Source organism: Octopus sinensis, linkage group LG5 (assembly GCF_006345805.1).
Source record: "Octopus sinensis linkage group LG5, ASM634580v1, whole genome shotgun sequence".
NCBI classification, from domain to species: Eukaryota; Metazoa; Mollusca; class Cephalopoda; order Octopoda; family Octopodidae; genus Octopus; species Octopus sinensis.
Window position 1 is genome coordinate 99,191,567 of NC_043001.1, and position 14,273 is coordinate 99,205,839.

General features: G+C 37.6%; 1 protein-coding gene across 4 annotated transcripts in view; it reads left to right on the forward strand.

Moving 5' to 3' along the window:
• Nucleotides 1-14,273, forward strand: part of LOC115211965 (NADPH:adrenodoxin oxidoreductase, mitochondrial) — a 177,487-nt gene that overhangs the window by 135,350 nt on the left and 27,864 nt on the right. The window lies entirely within an intron of this gene.

The following is a 14,273-nucleotide window of genomic DNA, read 5'->3' on the forward strand; positions in this document are numbered from 1 at the left end:
CTAACCCCTGTATGTAAAGGGCCTGATAACCAGGATACATATTGTAGAACCTATAAGGGATGAGTTTAACCATTACATTGATCCAACAGCTGCAGAGCCAAGAAGGGACCCTTTACTATCTTTTGGGTTCCTCTCTTAACATAAAACCTCACTGCCTCTTAGAATTTTGAGAAATTACCCTGCCTCCAACTCCTAGGCCCAGAAGTAGCCTTGTTACATTGCTAAGTTTCCTTTAGAGAATCTGCAATCATGGGTTGAAACTGAAACAATTACATTATGGTAGAGACATAGCAAACACTCAGAACACACATATGCTGTTATAATCAATTTACTTTATATGTTCATTGTGTTATGCATACTTTGAACAATTCTAGTGTAAATAAGAGTTTCTTAAGTTAGAACACAGCCTCAGATTTGTAGAAATGGGCTGCAGTTGAATGAACTGATCCTAGTATTACTGGTATTTATTTGAGTCAATGAGAGAGCACTTATGCAGTCATTTAATCTGCAAAATATAGCAACTAAAGTCCTTCAAATGACCCCCTATAGTCTTAAAAATGGAAGGCTACATTTCAACAGTGTAGTTCTAGACATACAGAAAGATTGAATGGTTGCAATTGGGATATCTGTAACCACAGGTTTGTTTCTCTTTTATCCTTTATCTTTTACTTGTTCCAGTGATTAGACAGTGGCCATGCTGGGGCTCTGCCTTGAAGAACTTTTAGTCAAATGAATTGACCCAAGTACTTATATTGTTTTAAAGCCTGTTACTTATTCTATGTCTCTTTTGCCAAACCACTTATTCACAGGGATGTAAACACTTCAACACTGGTTGTCAAGCAGTGGTGGGAGAAACACACACATGTGCTTCTTTCAGTTTCCATCTTCCAAATCCATTCACAAGGCTTTGATCAGCCTGAGACTATAGTAGAAGACACTTGCCCAAAGTGTCACGCAGTAGAACTGAACCCAGAACCTTGTGGTTGAGAAGTAAGCTTCTTACCACACAGCCATGCCTGTGCTTGTTTGCCTAATTCCTGACATCAACAACAAAACACCAACAACTGGCTCTTTTAGCATCAACTCTGAAGAAATGAATGACTCACTCTGTCCCCAACAGTACTTGAAGTAACAGTGCAAAGTGATGTAACTAAATGCTGTCAGGTTCTTAACCCTCTTTTGCTACCAACCTGTCTGAAACAGCCTCTGATTATTTTACAATACTTATTATCAATTCAAACCTTCATTTATAAGTTGATGTAAGCATCTTTTATTAAGTTATGTTACAACCAACAACTACAACTATAGCTGTTACTTGCGAGTTGGACATGAGTGTGGTTTGAGAGCATGTACTATGCTTTTGCTAATTGTGATAGGTGCCCTTGTAGCATAGATATCCATTCAGCTTTCCCAACCTTAACCCAGCAGAACATTAAGGATGTGACAGCTAGAGGGAGAGAGAGGGCTGCACCAGCATTAGGCTGGTACTTATTTTCAGTCCAGTAGCCTGAAGCAACAAAGACAATGCCTTTGTACTTTTAGTTGAGTGCCTTTGAGTTGGAGCTGGATAATTGATTTTTTACTAATATTAATTTGGAGAGACCTGTTACTTGTCAGTTTGTGTGCCATCCACTCACCTTGATTATGCTTATAATGAAGTAATTTCTTCCTTAGCTCTTTAGTGTTTAAACCAGCTATATCCAGCCCGAATATTCTACTCATTTTCTGCTCAAACTGGCCAGAACCAGTATCTCGCACCTACCCTGCAATGTAATTCTAAAAATAGACAATTACATCTTTCAAATTTTTAAGCTACAAGATAATACCAGATTAATTTTTTAAATGTAAACGATTAAGGATTACTTATGACATATTAATTTGAATGCTAAAGGGTTAGATGAATAACATACACTTCCACATCTGAAAGGCACTAAACTAATGGCACAAAATGCTCAAAAGGTATCTGTGATGAAGATGAAAACAACAGCAATGGTGACAACAACAACAATTGGGACGGCTGCAGTAGTAATGACAACAATGATGATGATGGTGGCAGCAGCAGTAATGATGATAATGATAACAATGATGATGAGGAGGAGGAGAAGGCTGAAGACATTTAATCCCATTCTTTATTATTTCTGCATTTCCACACTTTAACTAACTTAGACACAAGACCATAATATTTTAAGGAAGGACACAAATGATTAAATGGGATGCCTAATACTTGACATTGAGGCAACAAGGAAGAACTAGATAAAATGTAAATTGTCTCTTTCAATACTTCACTGGTACATCTTTTTTTTTTTTTTTTTTGCTTTAAAGACTTCACCCAAAGAGGGAAGAAAACACATACACACACACATTTTCTGCAGAGGCTTTGAGACAAGTGGGAGCAAAGGAAAAAGAAATCATGATCATGGATTGACCTTTAATAGGAGAACCGATCCTTAATTCATACAACAGTGCACTCTTCTGTTAAAGATACCCAAGTGCCAGTTGGTGATATTAAACCAGGCAGTGAGTTCTTAGGTCTTGTGGAAGAGGTAGACCCAAGAAAAGATAGGACAAAGTATTGAAGGCAGATCTCAAAACACTAAACCTTATGAAGGAGGTGACAGAGGACGGAGATATGTGGCACACTATTGTACTCAAGAAGACTACTACAACAGAACTGAAATCCTGAAACCAAAGTGCCACGTAAAAGTATTGGTACTGGTGTGACTTAGAAATTCACTAGTGATGGTGCCACATAAAAAGCACCCAGTACACTCTGTGGAGTGGTTGGTGTTTGGAAGGGTTTCCAGCTGTAGAAACTAAGCCGATGCAGACTATGGAACCTGGTGTGGCCCCTGGCCTTACCAGTTCCTGTCAAGCTATCCAACCCCTGCCAGCATGGAAATGAATGTTAAATGATGATGATGGTGAAGATGAATGTAAAAAATAAAATGTAATTGTAACTAAATATCAAATGGCATTTTGTGAAACACTTTAACAATGACATTAATTAATCAATAATTAAGGAGAAATTTTAAAGAAAAAAAACATCATATTCTTCATATGCTGGGAAGCTGGAAATAAAAAGGTGAATAACATTTTGTACAAATAAAAGAAAGACCTAATGCTAACAGGATGTATATATTTCTGAATGCACCTCATTGATGAGAATACAACAGTCCTTAATGTTGTAAACAAACTACTTAAACTGCTCTACTTTCAAGAGGAAAATAAGAAATGTAGAACAAAAGGAAAAATTAATTTTTATACTTAAGTAGGTGGTAATGGTAGAGTTGAGGTTGAAGGTAGTGTTGGTATCTGTGATGGTGTTGGTAGTAGTGTTGTTGTTAGTTGTGGTGGTGGTGGTTGTAGTAGTAGTAGTAGTAGTAAGAATTGATAATGGTTTTGAAATGTTTGGGAAGTGAAAGAGATGGTGCTAGAAGTTGCCATAGTATTTGAGTTTTGCATATCTGTGGTGGTGGTGATGGTGGCGTTAGGAATAGGTTTGGGGCAGTAAAGTCAATAATAATGTTGTTATTGATGGTGACAATGTTAATCATGGTAGTCTGTGACAGAAAGAAAGGGAATAACAATACATGCTCTGATGATGATGGTGGTGATTAACAATGGTGGTAATAGTGTTTCTTGGTGAAGTTAATTATGTTGGTGCTCTGTGAGGCTAATTATATTGGCTGATGATCTTAACAGTTCTCCTGTGTCAGGAGTAGATTGAGAATGGGTGCCTGTCATCTGGAGTGTTGTCAAACACTAACAGTCTCCCATCAGCAATTGCCTTTTTCTAGTGGAGTTCATTCTGCAAGCATTGAAGTTAAATCACTGGTTTGAAAATAACTTTCTCACTTCCTCCATAACAAGTCTCCAAGGCTTTCAAAAAATATAGAATTAAATTCTGAGCTCTGACCTTCCCTCTTTGACCTAGCTAGACAGTTCTCTACCAAGTGACTATGGTACACTTGGTCATTGCATTACAAGGATTGTCAGCCAGTTCTCTATATAACACAAACACATCTAAGAAGTACAAACTAGATTTTCTGATCTTATGGTGTTTCTTTTCACATTATTTTAAAATAAAAAAGTGTAAGGTGAAGGTAGTGAGAGAAGTATTGTCCTCTGGTAAATTTGAAAAAAATTGCTAAAGATAAATAATTAGAAGTTTGATTTGAAATTATGAAGTTTTGGGTTCAGTTCCACTGCAAGGCACCTCGGAGTAATATATATATATAGGGAGAGTTTACGAAAAAAACAAAAGACGAAGACAGGTGGTGTACAAAACAAACAGATGTATTAGTATAATGCTCCCAGCCTACGCTCTTCTACAGAAAGGGACACAGAAAAAACAAGGAGAGAAAAAAAATGTGTGTAGTGGCTAACAATCTATCACGGTATTTCTATCGTCTTCTAAATGTTTTATGTTCTTGTCCCAGTTTGTATTTTTCTACATATAATATATATATATATATATATATATATATATGAGTGGCTGTGTGGTAAGTAGCTTGCTTACCAACCACATGGTCCCGGGTTCAGTCCCACTGCGTGGCACCTTGGGCAAGTGTCTTCTACTATAGCCTTTGAGTGTTTGCATGTAGTTGTTTGAAACGTTTGTGTTTGTCACTGTCGTATATGTTTGTGTGTGTATGTGCGTGTGTGAGGAAAGATAGATAGAGCACGAAGTTCTTTTGAAGTTTGCGCTCCGTTTGTGTATGTGTGTGCATGCTTTAGGTGTACGTAGGTATGTGTTTTTGTGTGTGTGTCACTGAAGCCATACATATATACATACATAACCTCTCTCTCTTCTTTTCTCTCTCAGTCACTCACTACAAAAAGTGAATAAAATAAGTCCAGTTATCTCTGTCTTTCACACATACACACACAGCACAACATTACTCTCTCTGTCTCTTTACACACACTAACAAAAGCACTTCACTTACACACCACACTTTCTGTGTCGCACACCCCATCAAACACACACACACACACACTCACGCATGCACACATGTACATCAATGCTTCCAATGCACCCCAACTTCAAAAGAACTTCCCCCCCAAAAAAATGCACGTGTATCTGTTTCCCTGCTTGCAAAGAGAAAGTAAGAGAAAGTGTGGTAATAGACAGAGGAAAGCATTTGAAATGAGAAAGGCAATCGTATATGTATATGTTTGCGTGTCTATGCGTGTGTACACTTGCAAAGAGAAAGTAGCAGAAAGTGTGGTAATAGAAAGAGTGAAGCATTTGAAATGAGAGAGGCAAATCGTAAAATATTAAGTTTGATCTAATTTTTGCTTAATTGGGGGTCAAATTGAACAAAATTTATATGCCATGACCCAGTCGAATCTACTTCGAAAATTCGAAAATCATAGGTAAATTCCAATTGAAGAAATTGTATATTGTACAATTGTATCAAAAACGAACATGGTAACAGGCAGAGAAAATCTGCCTTTTATCATAAGATATATATATAGGTATATATTTGTATATATATATATATATATATATATTATATATATATATATATATATATAGGTATATATTTGTATATATATATATGGCAAGAAGAAAATGGAGGGAATCCAGAGGTAGTATTCACCAGCTGTTAGACATTATATTATGTCCTATTTATTTAATTATTTAAAACAGTTCTGATTCCGTTCATGGCCGTTTGCCAGCTCTGTCTGGCCCCGTGCCGGTGACACGTAAAAGCACCATCCGCTCATGTTCGTTGCCAGCCTCGGCTGGCCCCCGTGCCAGTGACACGTAAAAGCACCATCCGTTCGTGGCCGTTTGCCAGCTCTGTCTGGCCCCGTGTCAGTGGCACATAAAAGCACCATCCGTTCATGTTCGTTGCCAGCCTCGGCTGGCCCCCATGCCGGTGACACGTAAAAGCACCGTCCGTTCGTGGCCGTTGTGCCAGCTCTGTCTGGCACCTGCACAGGTGGCACGTAAAAAACACCCACTACACTCACGGAGTGGTTGGCGTTAGGAAGGGCATCCAGCCGTAGAAACACTGCCAAATCTGACTGGGCCTGATGAAGCCTTCCGGCTTCACAGGCCCCAGTTAAACCGTCCAACCCATGCTAGCATGGAAAACGGACGCTAAATGATGATGATGATGATGATGATATATATATATATATATACAAATGTAAAGTACTAGTAATTTCTAGAATAGAGAAAGAAGAGCAGTTTCTATTTTCTCTGCCTGTTTATTTCTGTGTTCCTTTCTGTGGAAGGGTGAAGGGCATAGGCTCGAAACATAAAAGACTTTCTCACTTCCCAAGCATAAACCTAATACATGTTTGTTGTTTACACACCCATCTTTGTCTTTGGTTTTTTTGTAAGATCGCTAACCCCTACACATTCTTTATTTTCTCTCTCTTTATTTTTTCTCCCTCTTTATTTTTATTTTCTCTCCCTGTTTCTTTCTGTGTTCTTTTCTATGGAAGAGCATAGGCTCCAAATGTTAAAGACTTTTTCACTTCCGGAGCATTAAAATAATACATCTGTTTGTTGTCTACACCACCAGTCTTCGTCTTTTGTTTTTTGGTGAATTCTCCCCCATATGTATATATATACGTCTGTGTGTGTGTATATATATATGTCTATACATATGTATGTATATGAATGTATATATAGATATATATATATATATGTATTGAGAAAAAAATCGTCAGAATTTTGGAATAAAAATCTTTTTATTTCTTCATTATTATTAGTGCTTTCATTCCTTTCTAGAACTTGTCAAATACAATTTTGTGAATGTACAAACAGCTTGTTCATTTATATAAAACAGATGTTTTTGGGGGGTTTTGCTTAGAAGAGAACATTGTTTTTGTTTTTTGGGGGTGAGGTTCCAAGACAGTAGAGATGGATATAGATAGGTAGGTAGGTAGAGGGAAAGAGAGAGAGAAAGGGTATCCACCTTCCTATTCACCATTCATTCATTTATTTAATTATTTTTTCCTTTACCATTGTATTGGAATGGGTTTAGGGATGGTGACCTTTAAAAAAAACTGGTGTAGTTTGATCATCACTGAAATCCTTTTTACTTTCTTTTGGTCTCTCTTTTTTGTTTTGTGTTTCCTCCTTTTTCCCTTTCTTATTTTCTTCTTCCTTCCTTTTTCCTCCTTTCTTTCTTTTTCTCCTCTTTGAGGTATATTTAGAATATACCCCTTCCAAAGATTCATTTTTTGATAAAGTGTAGTTCTGCATGAAAATACATTGGTATAATATTTGCAAATTAACAATTTGAAAAATCAATCAGTAAATAAAATAAAACAAATATATATATATATATATATATATATTATATAAAATCCATTCTATCTGTCTGTGTTTGTGTCTTCTAGGATCTCGGGCATCCTCCATCCGATTGTGCTCAAATTTGATATGTAGATACCAACGGTATCAGGGCGTGTATAAGTCTTCAAAAAATTACAAAAATCGATTTCAGGTGAGAATGCGATTGATAAAGCCGTGGGAACGTGCATTTGTAAAATCATTTTTCTTGGAATAGAAAAAAAGTCTATCTTTATTTCTTCTTTTGCTGGTGTCTCAAATTTAGGTTAAATCAGTGTTTCTCAAAGGTGAGGCTATGGGCCGGTTGGCCAAGTTGTTTTGAGAAAATTTGGTTTAAATGTTTGATAACTCAGCACCGTCCATTGGACAGGGGCCGTTTTGCTCGTATATATATATATATATATATATATATATATATATATATATAGATAGATAGATAGATAGATAGATAGATAAAACTTACTTGGAAAAGGATGCGTGATAATCGATCATATAATAATATAAATAATATATATATATATATGCATATATACATACGTATATGTACATACCTACATATATATGTATATATACATGCATATATGGGTACAGGACATCAAAAAAATGTTGAACACAATGAGAAACGAAAACATAGAAACAAAAACATAGAAACAAAAGTTTTTTTCAAACAATGGAAAAAAACAGAGAAATAAGACAACAACACAAGAAATATTCCCCTTCTTCCGTTGTCTCTGTTTCATCTACTTCGCGTTTCGAAGGTAAGAACAAGACGTGACTTCGTTGAAACAGTCCTTCCTGCAAAGCAAATTAAATAAAATTTGGGATTTTTTGCGGAGGGTGAAAGTGGTAACAAGAACAGGACAGTAGGAACAAAACAGTAAAACCAATAAAAAAGTAAAAACAGTAAAAGACAGAACAACGAGAACAAAACAGTAAAAACAAACGATGAGGGCTGTTAAGCCAAGACAATGGAACAATTATTCTGAACGTTTAAAGAGACAGCTTATGAAGAGACAGGATAAGCTGGTCTGGTCTTTGTGAAGATAGCAGTCAGAAAGATGGCTTCCTTCTGATCATGTGTCAGCGACGAGAGAGTTGAGGAGGAGGAGGTGGAGGGAAGAGGAGAAGAACGTTTCTTTTCCATAACTGTTGGCTCCATCCACCATTGCAGTGATGATCCTGCATACATCCAAAACATGATATGGCATGCCATCTATGGACACATTGTCCCTACTCCCTCGTTTCCAGTCCTTCCCTACAACACAGCCTGGCTCATAACACCACAGTTACATTTATTCATTGTTCCATGCATTTGGGGGTTTAACCCAGACTTCTTCCCTGACCTGCACAAAGGTATTCTCTTTCTCTTCTGTGGGTTGCAGCAATGCGGCATGTGGGTGTCTCCACTTGTACTTGAATATTGCCCTGTGTGGCACTGACACCTGAGCCTATCCCGTCCTGGGTGACATATTATACCAAAAAACAGCCTCGACTGGTGAGATGTGGCCGCTCTCTGCTATGGTCTTGATGGTGCGATGATGCCTCTCCACAACCCCACTGCTACTTGGCCAGTATGCCGCCCTGAAGAAACGGCTAACATGCCACTTGTTGAGCATTTCCCCCAGCTCCTCGGAGCGAAACGCAGTGCCGTTGTCCACAAGCAGATCATCCATGGGGCCTCATTCTAGGAATATCTCATTTAGTATTCTTGTGATTTCCTCTGCGGTCCCCTTCTTCATCTCCCTCAATATGGCCAACCGCCCCAGTCCTTTTTTTTCTTTCTTTTCAGCCGAAATAACTTGTGATGTGAAGGAGTAAAAAGATGGAAGCAAAGAGAGAATTGTGGTAGTCTTACCTGTTGGTATGGAAAGGGTCACTCACAACATCCATGTGCTCTGTCCGTTACTGTACTGTCTAACACACCTGCTCTCATCTGCTGTCTGCTGCCAAATGGCTGCTCGCACCTCGCTGACTCCATATACCTACCACGACCCTTCCAGTGCAATCCACAGGCCCCACTTCCAACAGGACATGCTTACTCCCTCACTTCCGGTCCTTCCCTACAACACAGCGTGGCTCATAACACCACAGTTACATTTATTCATTTTCTCATATTATAGTATATGGGGCCTGTGGGTCACACTGGAAGGGCCACGGTAGGTATATGGAGTCAGCGAGGTGCGAACAGCCATTTGGCAGCAGACAGCACATGAGAGCAGGTGTGTTAGATAGTACAGCAACGGACAGAGCACGTGGATGTTGTGAGCGACCCTTTCCATACCGACAGGTAAGACTATCACAATTCTCTCTTTACTTCCATCTTTTTACTCCTTCACATAACAAGTTATTTCTATTCTCATTCCCCAACTTTTCTATCTCCTTTCAAGTTGACATAGCTTAAGTTAATTTCCTTTTGTTGTGTATCCTCAGAGAACTTTTGTTAAGCTTATTGAAACTTCTATGCTTCTCATATCTTCCAACCTCTGTTTCTTTTTTATTAACTTGAATCAATTTTTTAAAACCCGCACTCTGACACTGTTGTCTTGTACTTTAATATCTCTGACATTAATCCAACTTTTCTTGTCAGCATTGAGTAAAGGTTTTCTTTCTTGTAAAAGAACAGAGGTATTTTTTAGATGTCAGCTTTCCTTTGTGAATAACTTGATATGCTACTTGATTTAGTGTTTTGATGGAATACACTTTGATTGCATTGATCAAGACTTCAGACTGTATCTGATGGTGAAGTTTCGGCTTGAGAGTTCAGGAGTGTTGGGAAGTATAGTGTTACCCATTAGTCCTCACTATTCCCAGGTCTGTTCTGGTCTGTAGTGTTGGTACCTTTCAAGAGTCCTATTTATGGGTCAAATAGCAGAAGATGGTCAGCTTCTAGTTATGTATCACATAGATCTAATTGTCTTGCATGAAAGCAGTTTAGGGTGCCTAAAAGGTTGGGGACTGCTGCTATAAATAGACTAGCAGAAATAATAGGAGACCCATACTTCTCAAGAAAAATCATGATCTTCAGACTTTGGAATTCATGAACACCTGACATCTGTAGACAAGAGAGAAAGAAAAATAGGGGGGTGAGGGAGAGTAACTTTGATTACTCTTTTTCTTTTTAGCATATATTTTTACTTTGTCTTTTTTACAATATTTTTCTAGTTTTTTTTACTGCTGCTGCTGCTACTACTGCTACTACTACTACTACTACTACTTGTAGTTAAAGCAGGGGTGTTTTTTCTACACCAACCAACATTGTTACAACAATTGTCCATTGGAGATAGCTTCTATGTGTTCAATTGACCTGCTAGAAATAGACCATATTCCTCTCCTATATGTGAAACCATTTGTCTATGCAAGAAAACAGTGCTATTACATTCATAAGGGCAATGGATTGAGAATCATGGGAGCACTAAGCAAAATACCTTGTGATTCTTGTTGTGGTTCTTGACATTGTGAATTAAATCCAGCTGAGATCAACTTTCTAGTATCAAAATAAATACATAAATAAATAAAATAAAATGAAATAAAAACCAAACTACCAGTCAAGTACTAAGATTATTCTCACTCCTCAAATACCTGGCATTTATCTATGTAAGAAAGCACTATTATTACATATATCTGGTGCAGCTATGGGTGTGTGGTTAAGCAACATGCTTTTGAGTTCCATACCACTGCATGGCACCTTACGCAAATGTTTTCTAGAAGAGCGTCAGATTGTCCAACAACTTGTGAGTGAAATTTTGTACATCAGAAATACATGCAAGTCTGTTTTGTGTGTGTGTGTGTAAATACACATACATAGATATATTGGTATTAAGAAGGGCATCCAGCTGTAGAAACCATACCAAATCAGACTGGAGCTTGGTGCAGCTCTCTGTCTCACTGGTTCCAGTCACACTGTCTAACCAATGCCAGCATGAAACGCAGATACTAATTGATGCTGCTGCTGCTGATTATGATATATAAAGAAAATGAGATGACAAAGGAATGATTATCTTACAATCTTCACTAGCTTACAGCTGTTTCGGCCATGAGATGCAGTGGATTCATAGTTGAATACCTGACTAACACTGTGTAGCTTCATTGGAGCCTTGAATATGAAGTGCAATTTTTATATACATATACATATACATGTATGTATATATATGTATATAAAAACACCATTCGAGCATGATTGTTACCTTTGTTGCCTTACTGGCACTTGTGCTGGTGGCACATGGAAAAACATTTGAGCAAGATCATTGCCAGTGCCGCTGGACTGGCTCCTGTGCAGGTAGCACATAAAAAGCACCATTTGAGCATAACCATTGCCAGTACCACCTGACTGGCTCTTGTGCCAGTGGCACGTAAAAGCACCCACTACACTCTTGGAGTGGTTGGCATTAGGAAGGGCATCCAGCTGTAGAAACTCTGCCAGATCAGATTGGAGTCTGGTGCAGCCATCTGGTTTGCCAGACCTCAGTCAAATTGTCCGACCCATGCTAGCATGGAAAGCGGACGTTAGACGATGATGATGATGATATATATATATATATATATATATATATATCATCATCATCATACATATATATACACACATGTATTTTTATGTATGTGTGTGTGTGTGTTTATCTCCTTGAGACTTTATATTGACATAATTTGGACAGTAGTCCAAATTATATCAATATATCCTGTATCTGGAATCAGATACTTTACTTTATCTTTTATCTCTTACTTGTTTCAATCAGTAGATTGTGGCCTTGCTGGGGCACTGCCTTGAAGAATCTTAATTCAATCAATCAACCCCAGTACTTATATTTTTTTATAGCCTAGTACTTATTCTATTAGTCTCTTTCTGCTGAACTCCTAAGCTATGGGGATATAAACACACCAACACTGATTGTCGAGCAGTGGTGGGATACAAACACAGATGCAAATACACATACACACATAGTGGATTTCTATCACTTTCTGTCTCCCAAATCCACTCACAAGGCCTTGGTTGGATCAAGGCTATTATAGAAGACACATGCAACCATACGGGTGGGAAGCAAACTTCTTACCACCAGCACCCACATCAGCCGTTCTCAGCAGGCTCCATATGGCTCTTGGGACTCCATAAAAAATTTGTTAAAATTTATCTCCAATAAATTGGTTATTGTTCTACAATACTCAAAATATTTTGACAATTTTTTAATATAATTTTTAATAATATTTAATTATAAAAATATAAAATTTTTTAAACATAGAATGGCCAGGAGGGTTCACCCAAGTAAAATAGGAATCAAAGGGGTCCATAGATAAGAAAATGGTTGAGTAACACTGACCTACATTAAAACAAAAGAGAAAAAAAATAGTTAAAGGAAGGGCGATTTGCCATAGAATACTGCCTCATGAAGTCTTGCCCAACCCATATCAATATTGAGAAAGCAAACATAGAAAAACAATGAACAAAGATACATTGGTATACATTATAATTTTACTCGTTTACCTATTGTGACCATGTGATATATTTTATACTTGTTAATTCCTATGAGTATGGATCTTTTAATATTTATTTACAGACATGCTCTTATATCACATTGGTGGTAAGACATGTAAGTCATACATTGGTCTAAAAAGTCATTTAAATATCCACAAATAACTTTGCATGGAAAAAAATCTGCAATATGTTTTATTCACCATTATTTTTTTACACTTGAGTATATTGCTTTAGTCCTCAATTTTCAGATTGATGTTGTTTGTATTAAATTTCTCACACTATACATAAGTGAATGTGGTTTGCATGTATGCAAATATGTGAATTTGTGAATGTGTGTGTGCATGCACATATATATGTATGTGAATATGTACATACTTGTTTCAATTTCAACAGGAAATCAATGGAAGAGATATACTTGACCTTGCCCCTATCATTTCACTCAGTTTACTGACTTGAAGCTGCAGAAAATATATTCTATTAACACGCCATTGCTATCATCTCCACATTTCAGCACTTACATCACCACCATCACCATCTCTCTCACCAATAAATACTACCATCAGGCATGACTGTGTGGTAAGAAGTTGCTTTCAAGCCACATAGTACCTTGGACAAGTGTCTTCTACTGTAGCCCTGGGCTGACCAATGCCTTGTGAGTGAATTTGGTAGACAAAAGCTGAAAAAAAATCCATCGTGTGTTTGAGTGCACTTGTGTGCATGCATGTGTGTGTTTGTGTTCGCCCACCCCACCACTTGACAACCAGTGTTGGTTTGTTTATGTCCTTCTAATTTAGTGATTCAGCAAAAGGAGTCTAATAGAGCGAGCACCAGACTTCAAAAAACAAAAGTACTGGGATTGATTTGTTCAAGTATCTGGATCAAGTACTGAGGTTGAGTTGTTCAAGGCTGTGCCCCAGCATGGTCACAGTCTAATGACTGGAACAAGTAAAAGAAAAGAGCACCAAAGCAATGAAATGACAGAATCATTAGAATGTTGGATAGAATACCTTGTGGTATTTGTTCCAGCTCCCTGTGCTCTGAATTTATATCCCATCACAGTCAAATTTGCCATTCAAGTTTTCAGGATCAAAAAAAAAAAAATCTATCAATACTGGATGGTTGATTGTTTGTGGGTTGGATGAGATGCTTTGTGATACCAGATTCTCACAGAAACACCTGCAACGAAACTGGTGCCAAGTAATATTAGCCAAGGTTGGCTGCCCTTCCCTTACATATAAACATTAGTGCTACAAAAGGGAAAATTTTCATGCATAAGCAACTGATTTTCTTACAAAAAAAAAATCTTACCCAGGCCTGTGTGTTCATATGTAGATGCTTGATCAACATTGACTGATGGTGATCCTATTACCACCACCACCATCATAAGAGCCAGGGAAGGGGTCTTGACAGTCAACCTACCAGAAAAAAAGGAACCAAATCTTTCTTTAACCCTTTAGTATTTAAACCGGCCATATCCGGCCAAAATATTTAATCAGT